Raw genomic sequence first — 21,397 nt, forward strand, 5'->3', positions numbered from 1 at the left:
CAATTTCTTTATTTTAAAAATCAGGAAACTGAAGCTTGAGCAGGTTAAAATGCTCCAGAATTCCCTCTAAGTCTGTGACATTCATTCCGTTTCTCTTAAATGAAGCCTTCATTTTGAAGTAATTCTTGTGATGGAGCAGCTCTGTGGTGTAAGGTCTTCAGATACTTGGAGAGTCTAGAAATGTAGCATTTCCTGTCACTTTGAAAATGTGTCACTGTTCCCTACATGGTGACAAAGTGGAGGGCATCAGAGTATGTAAATTACCATTGAGTTCAGCTATAAGTTATTCTCATTTCATTATCAAATAAAAACTGAGCAAAAAGTTACATAATACACAAAGTCGTGACAAAAATATTTTAAAAACTAGCAATAAAATTATTTAGAGTTTTGACAGTATTGTTAATATAGTCCAGGTAGTTTTAATGTATATAAAATTAGTGTCATGAAGCCTACCTTTTTCATTCAGCTAATAATATGATATACACTATTATTCACATTTATGCGTAGTAGGTATACATATAACAGTGCAGTCACAAAACTGCAAATATTTCACTCCTCTGGAAATCAGAGAGCTTCAAAGTTAAATTGTAGGACAACTGGATTTCTAGTAGGATTTCTGTAGGGCAACTAATTTCTAAATACACTTTTGGAAGCTTAAGTATTTTAAGTTTATCAATGAAAATAGAATTCTGAGGATCTTATCATCTATTTACATTCTAAAAATATTTTTGAATGTGAATTATGGGTCACCGACTAGGAATATGATGGTAAACAAGATAAACACAGGCTCTGGCCTCTAACCATGAAGAGAATAAAATAATAACGGTTTAAGAAAATACATTTTGACATGGAAAAAGTGTGTCACAGTAGAAAATAATTAAAGTACAAATTAAATTAATTTACATTAAATTATGTGTTTAAATCACTTTTTTGTACTTTAATTTACATATGCACCCTTTTTTTTTAAGATTTTATTTATTTATTTATTTATTTATTTGACAGACAGAGATCACAAGTCAGCAGAGAGGCAGGCAGAGAGAGATGAGGAAGCAGGCTCCCCGCTGAGCAGAGAGCCTGATGTGCGGCTGGATCCCAAAACCTGGGATCATGACCTGAGCCGAAGGCAGAGGCCTTAACCCACTGAGCCACCCAGGTGCCCCTTTATGCACCCATTTTTAATGTACAACTTGATGAATTTGGACAAATATATAGCTCCATGTACTGACCATCCCAAGCACTGTATTTCTATCACCCGGAAAGTTTCTTCATGCCCTTTTGCAATCTTCCCCCAAACCTCTCCCTAGGCAACCATGGTTCTGATTTAAATCACTATTGATTCATTTTGCCTGCTGTAAAACTTCATATAATAGAATCATACTCACATCCTTTGGTTGTCATCCCAAATCTCAGAGTTTAAATTCTAAGACTAAAATCTATAAGAAGAATAAAACAGGGAAAATATCAAGCCAGACCCTGTATTGAAAGATGATCTAATAAAGCAATATCATTAAATTCAGCAGTGGGCCTTGGGATATTAGTCAATACAATACCCCACATTTTATTATTTTTTATACAGCATTCTGTATTTTATTATGCATTTGTGAATTATATGAACAGAATATACTTTTAAGAACTTTTACTTTATTGTATCACTTTCTATGATTTCTTCAATTAATCAGAAACATCTGTGTGTTTCCTAAACAACTGTTATTATTTACCTTAAGAATTCTGTAGTTTGTATAAAAAAACTTGATTTCTCTTTTCATGTTCACTGATTAAGGACAAAACCCTAACCCACTCCTGGGAAAGGTATAGGATTTATGGTTCCTATTTTTGTGATTAGCTCATTTCTAGCTCCATTTTATGTCTTTATGTCTTTGTTGAATTTCTGTAGTCTATTTTCTTCGAGTCACCTGGTTCTTCAAAGTGTATTTTACTGTGCACTGACTTTGGTCAATTAATTAGCTCAGTTAAGCTAAAGACCTAAGTTTTATTTTCAAACTTGCATAAAATTTCTAATCATTTAAGAATTAGTTCAGAGGACCACCCCAAATTATTGTCTTAACCTCAAAATTCCTCTTTTAAAAAATGAAATATCATTTGATACATAATTTTGGCATGGAGCAATCTCCTTTAGAAACTCACTGGCAATTTAGGAAGTACTGAAATCCGGTAAATTTGATAATTGTTGGATATGACCCTTTGCTGTTAGTGTTTATGTGCACTGCATTTCCCAGAAGCAAAGTCCAAATCCTACCAGATGTTATAGCAACTCTGTCTTAGCCCATTACTCTAATTAATCTAGGCTTATTATCAAGGCTTCCAACTTGCAAATAGAAAGTCAAAGAAGATAGAGAATTAGTGAACTTTCTGAGATTAATTAGGAGGAAAAGAAGCCTCCAAACATTTCCGATATAGTAAATCCTTTGATCTATAACAATACCATGTACATTCCCAACACACATCTGAAATAAAAGCTTGAAGGCATAAAAAATGTGCTCATAATAGAAATTATGGCTGAAGCTAGCCAGATGCCTTTTCACTTGTAATAAATTGCTAAGTTATACTACACACATATGGCTTTTAGTTATCCAAATATTATTAAAACATAAAAATTACAACTCTTTTCTCTATTGAGACTAAAAACACTAACAAGTTTCTTGCCATAAGGAAGAAACAAGTTCCTAATATCGAAAATATAAATATTTTACGCATGTAGCTTAATCACCTCAAAGACAGGAGGAATGCGGTAGAAGAGTTGCACCGGGGGGCTCCTGGGTGGCTCAGTGGGTTAAAGCCTCTGCCTTCAGCTCAGGTCATGATCCCAGAGTCCTGGGATTGAGCCCCATATCGGGCTCTCTGCTCAGCAGGGAGCCTGCTTCCCTTTCTCTCTCTGCCTGTCTCTCTGCCTACTTGTGATCTCTCTCTGTCAAATAAATAAGTAAAATCTTTAAAAAAAAAAGAGTTTGCATTAGGTAGTACTTCAGAGTAAACACTTTCTTCATAACATGAAAGCAAATTCATACATTTAAAGAAAACATAAGAAGATGACAAAACTACGTTGACATTGTGCATTCTTGAATTTACGATAATTATGCTTTCGGCCTTAAATTGCAAAACTGTAAAAACATAAAGTAAAAACTTCCAAAATTCAAGTAGACTTATATTTAAAGGTTAAAAACAAGGTGGGGCGCCAGGGTGGCTCTGTTGGTTAAGCAGCTGACTCATGATCTTGGCTCAGGTCATGATCTCACATCATGAGATTCAGCCCCAGGTAGGGCTCTGCGCTCATCATTGAGTCTGTGTAAGAGTCTCTCTCTCCTTCTCCCTTTGCCCCTTTCCCTCACTCGTTCTCTCTCTCTCAAATAAATAAATAAATAAATAAAAAATCTTTAAAGATAAAAACAAGGGTATTATATATTTTTTGATTGTTTCTGACCCTCTGAGTGGAAAACACTCTTCTATGCCAAAATTAAATAAATCAAAGAAATTCTAATGTAGGTTGGTTACCACGAGAGTTATGATTCCTAAGTAGCCCACTAAAAGTAACTTCTACGGAGTTAAATTAAGGATAAGCTCCAACATGGCAAATGTTTGACAAGGATGTTTTGCCATATCCTGTCAGTTCTAAGAAATACTGGAAGTTTGGCTTTCAGGGCATTTTATTCTACCAGGCAGCTAAACTCAAAGTTTGCATCTCATACCTGTTCTACAAGCACATTTCAGGCCAATCACCTGACTTCATACTAATTTATTGTTTTAGAAATAAGATTAACTTTACTGGCACTTATAAAATCATATACTACAGACCTCCCGATTAAGAATTGTATTGGAATCTTGTTAAAAATGCATATTCCTGAATGCCACCATATTTCTATCACATCAGAATATAAATTATAGAGGTCAAAGAGAGTGCATTTTTAATCAACTTTGTATTCAATACGTATGCAACAAACCAAATTACCAGGTTAATAATATAAGATGTAAGAACAGAAGGGATAGGATCTGATGAAAATTTCAGATCCTTTTGCCTTCCAGGTATGAAGAAGTAACTCCCCTCTTTCTGGACCTTCACTTTGGTGTGGGAAGAAGGCAAGGGCATCTGAGAGACTCCAGTACCCTGAGTGGGACTTCTGTTTTATTTTAACTCATTTGTAGTTATCAGTATCTGAAAATATATATTTTATTTCTTATTGCTCTCACTAACAATTATGAGCAGAGGTGGAGGGAACAGTTGTCAATAAGTATTTTATGAATGAGCAAATGAATTAAATGTCTGCATGTAACATTATCCTTTATATATCTCCATGAAGTTACCAGGCATTTATGATGAATTCTATAGCCCCCTGACTGTGAAGATGACTTCAGTTCCTCAATAACTGAGAGGATAGATTCCAGCCTTATAGAAGCAGAAGAATTTTTTTTCAGTCTTTGATATTGGAATGCCCTTCCCCACTACCTCTTACCCCCAGTTTAATAAATGATAATCTTATAAATAACCTCTCAGCCTTCAATCATCTTCTCTTCTGTGAAAAGTTCCTGGTGCTTTTAGACATCATTAATAAAATTTCAGCAGTCATTCTTAAAAATCCCATAACCAAAATAAAAATGTAATAATGACATAAAAAGGATAATCTATCAATAATATTCACATTGTTAATGTTTGATCATTAGCTTTAAAATCAAGAACCTATCACTGACACCCATTGATTTTTTTTTTTCTTCTTTCAGTGTTCAGTTTCTTTACTAACTCTCATCTCTCTAAAGGGCAGGTGCAGACATCTGGGTCAATGGCAAGAAATGGTCACTTAAAGATACTGCTCTGATTGGAGACTTTGCTCACATGCTGGAAGGTCCCCTCCCAGGGAAAGTACTCTCAAACCATTCTCTGGGGCTCCTTGCTTCCAGGATCTAGTTCACAGCCTTGGAAGACTTAGACTCCCAAAATGGAGTGACTACTCTTAGTTCCAAAGAGGAAGACACTTATAAAGGCATTCTTCCTTAGCTTGTCCAGTCACTGGAACATTCCATCGATGAGGTCACAACCATGAAGTTCTAAGTGAGCTCTTCAAAGAAGGAGTACTTGGAGTATCATAGGGACCAGCCATCCTTATCAAACTATGGCAGCACCACAGAAAGGGTGTCCTTGTTGGAGCATTTGCACATAAAGCCATTCAACACAAAGGTCATCTTGGTCAGGTGAGTAAAGGAGTCCTTGGCCTTCAACTTAGCAGGCAGTACTTGCTCATCTTCATCCATCTCCTCAGCAACAGGGACAGTCCTCTTTACACTCTGGCTGGGGATTCTGCTTTTCTCCGGTGAAACTTTCACTTTCTGTGAGGTATCCATTTTAGGCTACATGTCTGCAAACATTTTAACATCAAACTGGGCTATCTTCTCACCTTCTGGGAAAGAGTTTCACCTTTCCCCGAACAGTCTGGAAGTGGGACTAGTCAATGCATATAAGGAACCAGTGATTAATATTGGGGGAGGTCTGGTTGAGAGAAAGCCCCAGGACTTGTTGATGGAGCCACTGCGGGGTTCAGACAACTGTGATGTTAGCCAATGTCATGTGTTCTCCATCAAAAAAGTCCTCATTTTCAAGTGAGCCCCCAACAGCCCCAAAAGTTACCCTACCTCCTCATCCTGCTTGTTGTGGCACATGATGCCCAAGGTGGGCAGGTACTGACTGGCTGGTGACACTATGCTGCTATCAACAAAGTTCACCTAATGTGTCACCTGTTGTTTCTAGAGTACATCCCGGCAGCTCCTCATTGCTTACAGAGTAGGCAGTGACATTGCTCTCAAATACATGGGATCCATGGTTACCTTAAAGTGCTGGAAACTTGCTGGAAATTTATGGAGAAATTTAGGGGTGTAGTTGGTTTGGGCAAAGTGGAAGTGGGGAGCTATGGACAACATGCCATCCTGAACCCCACCATACTGAGCTGCAATGAGGGCCTTGAAGTTCTTCTAATTTTCAGGATATGCGTATAGGATTCCAGCCACCATGGTGATTGCACAGAGAAAGGGCCACTGATTCTTCACTAGCAGCTTTTGATTTATCCTTACATCTTCATTCCAGCCATCACTGCCATTCCATTCTCTTGTTCTTTTGACAGCATCATTGCGAATGATACCTAATTGATCACCCATCTAGCTCATCTTCAGTCTTGTGTATTCCCAGAATACTTTTTTGAAAATCCATATCTAAGTGTGACACATATCCACTTAAAACATTTCTATGTTTCCATATTACTCATTGGATAAAATTCATAATCTTTTGATTGATGTAGAAGATCTCCATTATCTGGTCCTTAACTTTTACTGCAAATGATTCCTGACAATTTCTGAACTTTACCTCCTCTGCCAGACAAAACTATTTAAGGTTTTTCAAAGGTATAAAAATGTTTTCTGTTTCTGTACCTTGGCATATGTTCTCTCATTTTGAAAAGCTCTTCTGCCTACTTAAGGACCTGGAAAATGGCTACTCAACTCTAACTCAAGTAGATTGTCTGTATGAAAATGTCTCTGACTTCCCAGTGTTTGTCATTTATTACCTCCTTGTATTTTCCTTCTATGTTTTACAAGCTCTTATCATAGGCACTCTTTACATTGTTCTGAAGCCATTTTTTATGAGAAATAAGTTGATCATTTTGAGCTTCTTTACTATTAACTTCTAAAGAAAAATCTAAACAGACATATTTTTAATCACTTGACACCCCACCCCTACTCTCAAAGCCATGGAAAACTAAATAATAGGATGATTTCCAGATTCATGGTTTCCTGGTCAATCCACTGAACAGAAAACACAGATCAACTAGGTGATCATATTTTATCTTTCAGGAACTTGAACTGGAAAACGTAGGAGCAATAAAGTAGCTTTTAGCAGAAAATAAATCTAGAAAGGCCCGCTCAAGGAAACCCTGAAATACTTTATGTCAGGTAAGGCGAAGAGCAAGATTCATGCTGGAGTTATGAGGAAAGAATAGTTAGGAGTAAATAGGAACTATATGGCAAATCAAGTTTCTGTGCACAATGGAAAACAAGACAAAGTAAACTAGTAGCAAAAGGGCGGAATGATAAAAATTTGGAGGATCATGAATCGTTTTAGAACAGAACCCATAATCATTAATAATTCTGTCTAATCTACAGCTTATGTACTGCCTGAGATCCCACCCCCTGCAAGGGAAAAAAAAAAGTAGGTTTCTAAATTCTCTTATTGCTCTGCAATATTATAATTTCTATCTACTCATGGCCTAAATATGCATTTTTTTCTTGGATAAATAGTTATTCTTAAAACAGCTTCTTCATTACTCGAAGTAACTTGAGTGACTCCCTTCTTTTTAGCCTTCTTTTTAGCCATGAAGTGCTAACTAGAACATCTTTTTCCACCACAGCAGGAATTTCACACAGGCTGGGATCCTCTCATCTCTCATTATATCTCTGAAACATCATAAGTACCTTCCTTTTCCCCCAGTACTAGATACTATTAACATGCCCCAGTCTGTCCCTAAAGTCTTTTTGCTTACCCTATAGGTTACCGATTTATTGCAAGCACGAGAGTTACAGTTTATAATCTCTTATAGTAACTACCATGAAGGAGCAGAGACAGGACAGCTAAATTATCTGAAGAAAAAAAAAGAGTCAATCAAACGTCTTAACTCACATATGAACAAGTATTTCAAGGTGCATCATATCCCACAGAGATTACAATAGGGAACAGTGAAGATAATAAAAGTAGCTGGTCACTTAGTCAAAGAATGATAGAAGTCTACAACATCTGATACAGCTACTGAGATTAGCACTTTTAAAAGGTCTATTTGCAAAACATTCTCATATTCCCAAAACTTCCCCATTTGAGGCTCTCAACGGGCCCTTAAATTCTGCATGGTGATTTGTTCAGGTGACCCCATTTCTTGTACCCAAAATTTCAATTAACTCCACACACCCTCACATTCCTCAGTTTCTTCCCAGGTCTGGAAACCTCTCATTTCAGACTTTCTGAGAGTATGCAAATGTCATAACATGGCAGAAATGGCATAGCTATAACAAACATACTTTTTGAATTATTATCTATATTTGCATATATCAGTGCAAGAAGCTCAATAATTCCACAGATTACTAACCACTAATTTACAATATATTCATTTATAAGTGGTAATTCCTTCAGGTCAGCAACCTAAATTATCTGTAACTTAATTTTCTATATCACCATATTATTTCACAGGAGTGTTATGAAGTATGGCTAATTAATGATTATAGCATCTTGAAAATTCAATGTGCCATATTAATGCTAAATAATATGGTAGCAATGACGTTAGGTGTGTAGTACATCAATGGACATTTACAAGTGATAAACAAATTAAATAAACATATTGTCTGAACTATTACTCATTCAAAAGTGGATTAGTTCATATTTATATTTGCCTAATCTAAATACAGACTGTATTAACTTAATTATTATTCCATTTCTATTCTAAGAAATACACTAGGAAATATTTTACAAGTTGGAAAATGAGAAAACCAAACACGAAATGTGATTTTTGCATTCAAAGCTTAAAATCTTTCAAAGAGAAAAAAGTTACACAGCTGACTTCACAATCCACTCATGCTCATGCAACCAGATGTTTGCTTTATTCAAACAGCATATATATATATATATATATAATTGGTAATTCCAGAATCATTACTATGTTCTCAATGTATTGACATCCTGTTAAAAATTTCTAAAATAATGACATATCCAGTATATGACAAGATTTGATTTTGAAAACATGTTATTTATAGATCAATAAATTAGAGATAACTACCCAGGTCATATTCTCTGGGTAATAAGGAGAAAATATAAGGTAGTTCTTTCATAGCTAAAAAGATATTAATGTAGGCACAAAAATGTGCCCAGATACATCAAGACATAGAAAGTTCGCTATATTTGATCACTCTATTTTCTTCTCCCTAACACTCACTGTATTTTTGTTAAGATATGGGTAAGTCTAGAATTGAGCCCTTGTGTTTCATGAACAAATCCACCAGCAGATGGAGTTTGGGAGGTGACTGTTGAAAGTAAGAGTGGTTTGGTAAAAGGTCTGTTAAACCAGCCAACAGATTCCATTCCCCTAGCCAAAATGATCAGCTCAGCTGCAAAAGAATTACAAGACTACTCTTTGAATAGCTAGGTAAGAAGTGTTTTATCTCTACCTACAGGAAAATGAAGACGCTGTTATTTCTAATTACTTTTAACCGTGAGGAAATCAGCCTAAGGACAAAGGAAGAGAACAAAAATAAAGAAATGTTAAAGGAAACAGAGATGAATCCCTCATCACATTAGGTCTCAAGCCTTTCTTACTTCTACATTATTCACGTACATGAGCCAGTACACAGGTTGTACAATGGTATGGATTGTAAAACGATATGAACAATACAAACCCACCTCTTCTATAATGGTATAAGCTCTTTACACCAATGACTTTAGCATATAAATGTGTGTGTGTGTGTGTGTATATGCACATCTATATATATATCCCAAGTACCATGTATGTTTGACCGTAAGAAAATTTATTACATATTTTTATTTTAAAATGTTTTTGATTCCTAGTTGATTCTAAATAACCCACAAATTTGTTTGGTTGCTGTTATTAACTATAGGGCTCCTAAGATACTGTCCTTTATAGCTCTTTCATTATAGACTTCACCAGTCTAGAGAACCTTTTTGCTTCTGATTTCCTTCATGAATGTTCTTCCTTTTCCTTTTCATGGTGTTCTTTCTTTTCTTTATCCTACTGCTTCTTCAATATTACTGACTTAACAAAGTTTCATGAGATGGTTTAAAAATGTACAGCCTAGTAAAATAAAAGCTTTCTATACCTCTCTGGGTCTCTGGAGTTCAACCTTACTATTGAAGTGCATATAGCTTAGAAAATAATAGTTTTTAGAGGGATGCCTGGCTGGTTCAGTTGGTTAAGTGACTGGGTTCAGCTCAGGTCATGATCCCAGGGTCCTGGGATGGAGCCCCACATAGGGCCCCCTGCTCAGTGGGGAGCCTGCTTCTCCCTTACCCTCTGCTCCTCCCCTTGCCTGTGCTCTTTCTCTCTGTCAATAAATAAATAAATAAAATCTTTAAAAAGTAATAGTTCTTAAATAGATATATAGATAAAATATATAGATAAGTTAGATTGATGGCTGAAATTGCATATTATATGTCTATGGAGATATGTCTACATTATCTCATTCTATTGCATCTCAAATAAGGATTTTATCTGATTCTTATCAGTGTGAACAGTGTATGTAGAACTCCCCACTCCTTAAGTATGGAATACATGGTGGTTTGTTTCAAAAGAATACACTTTGAAAAGAGAAAAAGAAAAAGAAAAACTTCACAGTGGAGGAATCTGTCAAATACCACTTCAGCCAGGTAACCATGATTAACACCAATAAGTCATGTTGATTCATGTACTCTTGGTATGATGTGTTCAGAACAAAAATTATCTCTGCAGTCTTCCAACCAAAAACCCATAACCCCAGTCTAATTATAGGAAACAAATCAGACAAATCCCAGTTGAGGGATATTCCACAAATATGTGAGCAGTTCTCCTCAAAACTGTCAAGGTATCAAAAACAAGGAAAGGGAACAAGGGAAATATGAGAGAATCTATGGCCAAAAGGAGCCTAAGGAGATGTGATGACTAATTGCAATGTGGTATCTTGTATGGGATTTCATAGTAGAAAAAACTAAAGAAATATGAAAAAAAATGAGCTCTAGTTAATAATAATGCATCAATACCAGCTCATTAATTATGATAACATAATAATATAAGATGTAAATAAAATGGGAATTTAAGTGGGTGTATATGGAACTCTATCCTACACTCACACTTTAGAATACTCAAAAAGTATTCTGAAATAAAAAAGATTAATTAAAAAATAAACTATATTTGGGGTGTGGAACTGGCTTAGGTGATGTTTTCTTTCAGCTACTCATCTAGAGCCTAAGCCAGAAGCAGTCTAAATGAGCACCTTGGGCCATTTTCCCCATGTCCATACCACTGAGCTCTTACATTGCTGAGCTCTGACACTTAGGTAGAGAAAAAAGTCACACACACACACACACACACACACACACGGAAAGAGAAATAAGAAAAAAAAAGCAGTCCTTCTCCCAGACTACTATGGATCTAACTCTCAACCTGGTGGGCTTATCAAGAACAGCAGAGCTATGGGGCGCGTGGGTGGCTCAGTGTGTTAACCCTCTGCCTTCGGCTCAGGTCATGATCTCGGGCTCCTGGGATGGAGTCCCGCATTGGGCTCTCTGCTCAGCAGGAAGCCTGCTTCCCTCTCTCTCTCTCTGCCTGCCTCTCTGTCTACTTATGATCTCACTCTGTCAAATAAATAAATAAAATCTTAAAAAAAAAAAAAAAAAGAACAGCAGAGCTGTGCCAGTGTAAGGGGCCCAGGAAAATGTGAGAATAGACATCAACGCCAAGAGAATACTTGCTTGTCTGTTTCTATTTACAGCCCCTCCATTCCTTTCCCTATTGTCCCCCCCCTTCCACCAGTGAATCATCAGTGTCCTTCATCCACTTCATAATCTCTATCCCTGTGTGTAGATGAGGGAAATACTAAAATATTAACGCAGCATTTATTGTGTACCACTAAAACAACAAATAAATCTTAAATAACATAGGTACCTCACACCAGTCAGAATGGCTAAAATTAACAAGTCAGGAAATGACAGATGCTGGCGAGGATGCGGAGAAAGGGGAACCCTCCTACACTGTTGGTGGGAATGCAAGCTGGTGCAACCACTCTGGAAAACAGCATGGAGGTTCCTCAAAATGTTGAAAATAGAACTACCCTATGACCCTGCAATTGCACTGCTGGGTATTTACCCTAAAGATACAAACGTAGTGATCCGAAGGGGCACGTGCACCTGAATGTTTATAGCAGCAATGTCTACAATAGCCAAACTATGGAAAGAACCTAGATGTCCATCTACAGACGAATGGATAAAGAAGAAGTGGTATATATACACAATGGAATACTATGCAGCCATCAAAAGAAGTGAAATCTTGCCATTTGCGACGACGTGGATGGAATTAGAGGGTATCATGCTTAGCAAAATAAGTCAATCAGAGAAAGACAACTATCATATGATCTCCCTGATATGAGGGAGAGGAGATGCAACTGGGGGGTTGAGGGGGTAGGAGAAGAGTAAATGAAACAAGATGGGATTGGGAGGGAGACAAACCATAAGTGACTCTTAATCTCACAAAACAAACTGAGGGTTGATGGGGGGAGGGGGTTGGGAGAGGGGGGTGGGGTTATGGATATTGGGGAGGGTATGTACTATGGTGAGTAGTGTAGTAGTAGTAGTAGTAGTAGTATGCTGTGAAGTGTGTAAACCTGGCGATTCGCAGACCTGTACCCCTGGGGATAAAAATATATGTTTATAAAGCTGTAAAAAAAAAAAAAAAAAAAAGAAGAAAAAAAGAAAAAAGAAAAAAGAAAGGATGAATACCCAAGTTTTGTAGCAACATGGACGGGACTGGAAGAGATTATTCTGAGTGAAATAAGTCAAGCAGAGAGAGTCAATTATCATATGGTTTCACTTATTTGTGGAGCATAACAAATAGCATGGAGGACAAGGGGAGATGGAGAGGAGAAGGGAGTTGAGGGAAATTGGAAGGGGAGGTGAACCATGAGAGACTATGGACTCTGAAAAACGATCTGAGAATTTTGAAGGGGTGGGGGGTGGGAGGTTGGGGGCACCAGGTGGTGGGTATTGTAGAGGGCACGGATTGCATGGAGCACTGGGTGTGGTGCAAAAATAATGAATACTGTTATGCTGAAAAAATAAAAAATTTAAAAAAAAAATGATAAATTTTAAAGAGCCAATAGAGTACGGTCATAATGTAGGACATATTAGTTACATATAGCATAATCTTTAGCAATAGTTCTTATTTTTAACTTTAAGGAAAATAAGAATGAAAGAAACACGAGATATATTTGCTCTCTTTTAAAACTCGATTACCCTTATATGTTGACATTTTATGCAAGGATGACTGCATTATACTTGTTTGTATTTAGTAGATATATTTTGTGACAATACAACATATGTTTTGTTATATTGCTTACTACAAATACTAATGTCTTCTCTTATTTATTTTTTTCTCTCATGTTAATTTGCATTCATCTTCATTTTATACTTTTGTCTAATTTCACTATTGTTTTTACATTGCCAAGTCTTTAAATATGAACTTATTGATGTATAGTTAACTGCTCCTATGTTAACAAATTCACCACAGACTTAGAAGTTTAAAACAACACTTACTGATTCTGTCACAGGTTGGATGTATCAGAAATCCAGATGTTTAGCAGGCTATGTTTTCATTGGCGGACTGCTTAGGGAAGACAGTACTTCCAGATTGTTCATCTTTCCTTCAGATGGTTGGTAGAATTTATTTTCTTGAGGCTGTATAGTTGAGGGCTTGGTGTCTTGATGGCTGGGTTGGCTGGAAAGAGTCCTCAACTCTGAGAAGGTGCTAGAGTTCCTAGAGCCTGCCCACCAATTTTATCTATGTGATCTTTCCTAATATAGCCACTTTCTTCATCACACCAGCAAAGAGAGTTTCCAGACTAAGTCGGCTAACAAGATGGATACTTCCATAGATGATATAACATGCCATTACCTCTTCCACATGCTAGTGGTTAGAAGCAAGTCACAGTTCCCTCTCATGCTCAAAGAAAGAAGATTACACATTGGTATGAATAATTTGAACATACATAGGTATGAATAGGTATGACCATGGGAAACATGAGGTTGCCTTAAAGTCTACCCATTACAAACCACATAGTTCAAAGTTATGAATTTGTAGCACCTTCCAAAATATGTCAGAATAGATGTATTTTTATATGAATTATAAATATATTAGCGGCCACCATGTGAATATAATAAAGTCAAACTTCAGAACAAGTCTGAATATATATAATAGCCTTTTTTAATGTGAAAACAATTGACTTTATTTATCTATTAATTAATTAATTTATTTTACATGCCTATTAAGTCACAAAGTATCTTTATTTAGAAGGCCATCAATACAAAATACAATACCAGAAGTTTTTTCTGTTTTTTTGCTTGTTTGTTTGTTTTTAATGAGGAAGGCAACTGAGTAAATTTTTAACTTATTTTATTTATATATTGGAGCCCTATTAATGATTACCTATCTAATAATAGAGTTAATTTTTAAAAAACCCACATGCAACATTACAAACAGTCACAAAATCTAAGCAATATCACAAAATATTAAAGCTGAGAACTATTCTTATTCTTTTTGAAATTATTCGTGATGATGTATCAAATAGAAATTTCTAGCTGAGGGGCTAGTAAAAGCAGACATCAAAAAGATAATATGTAATAAACATTTTGGCAGTTAAAAATATTTGAAACTTCCACATTCTTTTGTGTTGGTCCACCAGAAAGCTGGGGGTAAAAAAAAAAAAAAAAAGGAAAGTTCAAAACAATATGTAGAATCTGAGGGATATCAGCAATTAGAGAAATTTATTGGCAGACCTCATTGACAAACATAGTGATCTCCATAGCATCAACACCAGATTTTGACATCTTTTTAGATATGTTAAATCTTAGTATATACATATTAGTATATAGTATTACATATTAATATATAGTAAATATATAGTAGTATTTAATGATTTTGGTTCCTGGACACAAAGTAAAATTTAAGGTCTTTGCTGATCACAGAGACCAATCTTGTTCACTGTGATTTTTCACTGTTGAAACTAACAAAGCAGAACCACAAAAGAAAGAAATAGAACAGTGTTTATGAACTTACAATTTTTGAGGTGAGTGACTTTTAAGAGTCTTCAGAATGAAGTGACTGAGCAATATTACAACTATATTTTGAAAACCTTTTAAATGAGCTGTTTGCAATGGTCTCATAAATGCCTTCTTCCAAGCTCAACCATTTCTGTTTTGTTTCTGCCCATGCATTTGAATGTTGCCCTAGAGGCTAGGGGATATCAGTCATGAGCACTAGAGTCAGACTGCAGCCAGAGTAGATACAGATGTACAAATCCATCTTTCTCCATTTGAACAGTCTGCTAAATTCTGCATGCAGCTGCTGGCTCTCAATGGTTTTTAAGTCTTCCATAAAATATATTCTGAGAATATTAAGTATGTATTATTTTTCTCTCCATCTACTATCCTTTATTTCTCTATTCCATCATTTAGATGCACAATTTAGATACAATGAATCTGATGATTGCCTCAAATTCCTATAAAGTGAGTGTCCCCATCAATATCAGGGTCCCGGGATGCTCTTGTCTATTCTTTGATTATACAAGTAACATGTAATGAAGCAAAGCAGGAAAGAAAATATAACTTTAATTTTACAATAAAGTTATTGGCCAAGTTTCTTCCCCAGTCAGTGTTGAATCAATAGCTTTAAAATTAAAAGAGGGTAATGGGAACAATAAAGATACATGTAGAAGAGACCTAGGGTAGAAATATAATCCTCTCAATGTTTCAGCTTAAAAAAAAAAAAGATAAAATTATGGAATGATATGGTTGAAAATTTCCCTACTTTTCCTTACTGTTTGGAAGGTTCAGTTGCTTTCCACTAATGTCTCTTCACCCTTCTGTTCACTCTTAACCATTTCAGAGGATTGAATCTAGCCATTGTAAATGAGCATATCCAGCAGACTCAGTTTTTAACAGAAAACTAAAATTGGGCAATTTTCCCACTCACGTCCACCCACCAGTGTTAAGTGAATATAGCAGCAAAATAAATCATGCGTAAACTCCCCCCTTGCTGTAAATGAACATCTTCTAGAAATATGTTGTCAAAGGCAGTTCAGTTCTATTCTTTAAAAGAGAAGCCTGTCCTGCTCATGAATGCCACACATGCTCAGAAAATGAAAACAGTGATAGTTTTTCTAGCAAGAAACCGATTACACAATACAAACTCATTCCCATTATATGGTTCTGGTGTGTCCCATCTGTAGCACACAAGCAAATTCCCCTAATTACTGATATCTCTCTGTGAAGGCCCATGTACCCTGTGTGTGTTTTGCACTTTCCTTTTCATCAGCTCCCTTGTGGACTAAAAGCAACAATTCTGTCAGGTGAGCTTAACAGATGCCATTTTCTGACCCGGGCTGTAAAAGGTTTGTTGTTTTGTTTTTTACTGGAAACATCTCTTATTGGACTGTACAAGGTTTGTGCTTTTCAAACTGATCCACCAGCTTGTTGTCCAAGTTTCAGATTACAATTCTTATCAAAAATTAATAAAAAATATTCTCAGTACACTTATGGCATACCAATTGAAGCATATAATAAATGCCAAAACTCGAATCCATCAGTCAGTGATGAGTAAGGAACATGATAGGGTCGGGTACAGAAAAACCAGAGCAAGCAGCACTCGGTCCAAGTAAGCATGCAGGATCCAAGATCTACACACAAATCCAAGGTCAAGGCCAGCCAGGATACTGAAGAAAGCAAAGTATGTAAGCTTAGAAGATATTAAAACATTTCTCTACAGTATGGTCATTTCTGGAAAGTTTCTGTGAAAATTCTAGATTCTGCCCCAGTGTTTATGTCTCTTTTTTTGAAGGTTGTCACATCTGGGATCACGGTTTTTGTCATATAGACTCTTTTCCTCCATCTACTTTCCCAAACTGCCCTAACTCTGACATCTAGCTTTCTCCTTACTGGCACTTGAGTATTCATTGATTTCCTTCATTTCCACATTACCATTGTGCTTGTGATCTTTATCTTATGAAGTTAAACTTTACTCAGTCATTCCACAAATATTTATAAATTTCCCATCATGTCCCAGTTTCCTTTGACTTACATTTGCTCTTTTCTTTCTACCTAGGTATAAGAACCTCAATGATAGGTATTTAGTGATAGAAGCTTGTTTTTATACCCCTTATATCTTTTAACATAGTACAGGATACAAAGTGAGAATTTCAAAAGAAATTTTTAATTAAAAAAGGGTAAGATGAAATTATAAACAGATAAAATCCAGATATATATTAAAATTAAAATCAAATATGCAATAAGCATATTTGTTTTGTATATTGGAAAGGTATATGTAAAATTAGCAACAAATGTCTCTACAAGTTAGGTCCAGAACTAGAGTTCTAGCATTTGATAGGCTGAGGAAGGGGGCAGAATTAGAGTCAGAGTACAATTGTCAAAATCATAACAGATCGAACACGAGATAAATTAAGAGATGGTTTTATAGAATGACTTCTGAGTTTAGAGATAAATGATACAAAAGTATCACCACGAATCACAATTTTTGTGTGTGTTATGATCTTTCTTCCAGACTAAACTTTCTTTCAGCATTGGCACCTGCGTCATATTCCTTGTCAATTTCACTATCCAAGATGCACAAACATTTCATTTTACATTTATTTAGCAACTATTTATTGGATGAATAATAAGAGAAGCCTGGCATAAAGATGCATAAGACTTAGCTAACAATTTAGTCAAGACAGATGGTATTTAAACCATGGAAATTGACACACTCTACACATTCCCAAAGTGCTATGGAAACACATATAATCTGGCCTCGCAATGCAGAGAAAGGTTTTACAAAAGAAGTGACATTTAAATTGAGTGTAGAAAACAGTAGTAGTGAATCGAGTAGAAGACATTCTAGCCAAAGGAAACTGCCTACACAAGTCCACAAAGACCAGAAAGAGCATGTTTTAGGATAATTCCACATCCCAGCCCTTCTTAACTCTTCCATTCTTCTGTAAGCAAATGGTCAATGCTCAGTTAGGTCTTAAGACACAGTGTACTTTGATAAGAAACAAATCTAAGGAATACTGAAGTTTTATTCCTAGAGTAAAATATAATTTTATTATTTATTTTTAAGCCTAATTTATGGCTAGAGTAAATCACTGGATATTGTTGTTAAATAAAATATATTTTCTGGGGCACCTAGATGGCTCAGTCAATTAAGCGTCTGCCTTGGGTTAAGGTCATGATCCCTAGGTCTTGGGATCTAGTCCCACATACAGCTCCCTGCTCAGCAGGAAGCCTGCTTCTCCCTCTCTTTCTCTGTCAAATAAATAAATAAAATTATTTTCAAAAAAAAGATATTTTATGAACCCAGCACAACAGTGAGCACATGATAACAATGGAGGTGGTTCCAAACAAATAAAGACACGAAAAATTCATAGTAGTTTTTTGGTTGTTCCTTTGTTTTAAATCATCTCAAGACATCTAAACTCCAAAGCTCAGAAAGATAAGCCATGATCTGAGCTTAAGTTTTGACTCCATTTCTCCATTTCATATTGTGTGTATACGTAAAATTACGATAATGACAGAAATTTCACTGTCTCAAAGTCCTTTGAGAAACTCTGCTATCAAACCAGGTCAAAGCAGTTTAACAAAATTATTTAGAGTTTTAAAAAATATAGTTCACTACTCTCTAAGTGCAGTATTTTGATATACATTTTTTTTTTCATATCTGATAGTTCTGGGTCATCATGGTGACATTTTAATAGTGAAACATCCATTTTACACGTATCCTTCAAAACTATGAATTTACATGGACAATGATGGAATTGATATATAAGACAAAACAAGATCTCTATCTTACTTATATGCTGCGTTATATTTTTACAGATTTTGTTTAAAGTAAAAAATATTTTCTAAGGCTAAATTTTAACTTCTTGCTGGGTTTCAATTTAACATTCTTCCCATGTGAAATGAAGGCAGGGATGTGACTATGTTAAACTTGAACTGTAGTACCTTGAATTCTTCAAATTGCAAGAGGAATCTTAAGATAAACAAGAAGGGTAATCACATTGCCTTTCCTGTTTCCGTAGAGTAGAGAACTCCTTCTATTCATAAGGAAGTTGTAACAGCACAATCTTTGTGCCTGAGTACTGAATTGCATGATAGCCAATTGAGAAAGAATTTGGAAAACTGAAATTAAACAATCAAAGAGGTCACTTTATTTCTTCTCTCCAAAGGGTAGAATATACAGAAATTTTTCTTAACTTTTGTGATTTCCTTTCCTTTTACCTTTTCTCCATGATAGCTCCCTACTCTTCTTGCAATAGGACTATTGAGGGAGTTAGCGTGAACAAATAAAATCTGATGTATGGGGGCGCCTGGGTGGCTCAGTGGGTTAAGCCGCTGCCTTCGGCTGGGGTCATGATCTCGGAGTCCTGGGATCGAGCCCCGCGTCGGGCTCTCTGCTCTCTCGGGGAGCCTGCTTCCTCCTCTCTCTCTGCCTGCCTCTCTGCCTGCTTGTGATCTCTCTGTCAAATTAAAAAAAAAAAAAAAATCTGATGTATGCAGAAAGAAAAAAAAGCAGAATATCAGCACGCTACTACACGTGTCCTACCCGATTCGTCGCTTGTTCTCCACCTTTGTTCCAATGTCTTACCAGATGAGCAGGTAGAGAAAAGGTTATACCCCAAGGGTCATCGATCCCACTTAGAACAATGTGGAAAAGTCTCTCTAACCTGCTAGCTACTGCAAGAATGGGTTATCTGGCAGCAATCCCCTGCTCGGGAACCACTTGTGCAACTCGAATCAATACAGCTATCAGACATACTTGAGAAAAGTTGTTATGCACACTTCCTGTGTTTACGTGGTTGGTTGTGTCTCCTTGAGCCCCTCTATCATTTTTAACAACACTTGAGCAGAGTCCTTTCAAAAATTAGTTATGTGATAGCCATCCAAACAGTTGCTAGAAAATTAAACTGTATATTCTATATGTTGACTATATCAATAAGCATAGCAATTGTGAATTTTCTTCAAGAATCATTGTCAAACCGATGAGGTCCTAAATCTTTTGGAGCTAGAGGATAGACTTCAGCACTGACACGGTTGTCTGTGTTGCATCATGCTTTCCTCTTATGATCTCTGGTTATTTTCTAGTGAAACAGAAAAAGTTCCAAAGTAGGTCACCTTCAGAGCTTTATTTGACACCATCTCTATTCACTTACATTCACAACGTCCTTTCTCACAAACCCAAATTTTTCTCCCCGACGGGGGTAACTAATGATAATGTTTTCTGTGATTTATTTGTCCTGTATTGGTTGGAAACTGCCCCCTCACACGCTTCACATTGGCATGATTGCATCGCGCTGTGCTGCTCATGGAGTCTCAGTCTCCTGCATCTCTACTATCGCCTTGCCCTGCCATGCTGGCAGAACGACCACCCTGCTCTGTGGTCAGGCATCCTGAAGAGTCTCCTCTCTGTGGATCCCAAGTCTCAAGGATCACTCTGCTTTCTGCCCTGAGTGCATCATGAATAGATACTTGTCCCATTGTCATCATTTTGAGTGTGAATTAGAATAATGGCTGTAATTTTTTTTAGTGTCTCCTATATGCCAGAGAGCTTGATGAGTACTTGACACATATTATCTAATGTAATCCTCAAAAATAAAAATGTATGAAGGAGGTACTCAGCCTCTTTTAGAGGTGAGAAAACAATATGAGAGAAAATTTTTATATTAAATGCAGTCACAGAGCTAATAAATGACCCAAGCCTGTCTGATGTTGGAGTCTATTCTCTCATCCATTAATCTCCACAGTGTTGAGAAATTGTTCCCAGGCAACGAAAGGCTAGAAAAATGTATCCTTTCTCTGACCATGTTCTGGTCAAAACTTGCCATCCTAATCCCAGTGCAGGTGCCACCATCATTTTAGTCCAACTCTTAATAGTATTTCCTTTGCCAAATACTTTGAAATGTTTTACCTTATGTTAATTCTGAATTCACATTTCCTTAATTGAAATAAATGTTAATGACAGAAGTTATTTGAAAAGAAAGGAAGGAAGAAAGAAAGAAAGTCTGCTTAATAAACAAAGATATGGCTCTCAAATTATTAACATTGGCAATAAAGATTCTATTTTAGCATTTTAAAATATTTTACCTCCACCTTCCCATCAATGGACTTAAAGTCCATCCATGGCTATTTTTCTTAAACAAACAAATAAAAACTGTGTTTTCCTTAACTGAAGTTGTAAAAGGCCCATAACAAACACCCCTTCTAGAGTTTGGACTGTTTGAGAGACAAAGGAGTTATATAAAAAGAAATTAAAGTATCAACTTTGTTGCTGGTAGAGTTACTGTAAAATTTGGCTCAGGTTAAATAGAATTAGGTGAGTGGTACCTGACTGTCTCAGTCTATGGAGCATGAGATTCTTGATCTTGGGCTTGTGGGTTCCTGACCCATGTTGGGTGTGGATATTGCTTAGGTATTAGGCTGAGTCACCCATTCAATCAGGCAGTGCTCCCTTAAAAGGCAAGCCTCAAAGCAGTAGTTCTCCACTGGAACCCATCCCACTCCCTGCCCAATCCTCAGGGGACATTTGGAGATAATCTGAGAAAGGTTTGGTTGTCACAA

General features: G+C 36.3%; 1 long non-coding RNA gene and 1 pseudogene across 1 annotated transcript in view; one reads left to right on the forward strand and one right to left on the reverse strand.

Annotated features, from left to right (window-relative positions):
* On the reverse strand, positions 1-6,012 carry LOC125095716 (elongation factor 1-gamma-like; annotated as a pseudogene).
* The window catches only part of LOC125095717 (uncharacterized), a 24,188-nt gene continuing 7,905 nt past the window's right edge, over positions 5,115-21,397 (forward strand). Inside the window, exons 1-2 of the long non-coding RNA XR_007125929.1 lie at positions 5,115-5,199; positions 6,847-6,945. This is a non-coding gene — a long non-coding RNA (uncharacterized LOC125095717). The remainder of the gene's footprint in view (positions 5,200-6,846; positions 6,946-21,397) is intronic.

Source organism: Lutra lutra, chromosome 3 (assembly GCF_902655055.1).
Source record: "Lutra lutra chromosome 3, mLutLut1.2, whole genome shotgun sequence".
Taxonomy (NCBI): Eukaryota; Metazoa; Chordata; class Mammalia; order Carnivora; family Mustelidae; genus Lutra; species Lutra lutra.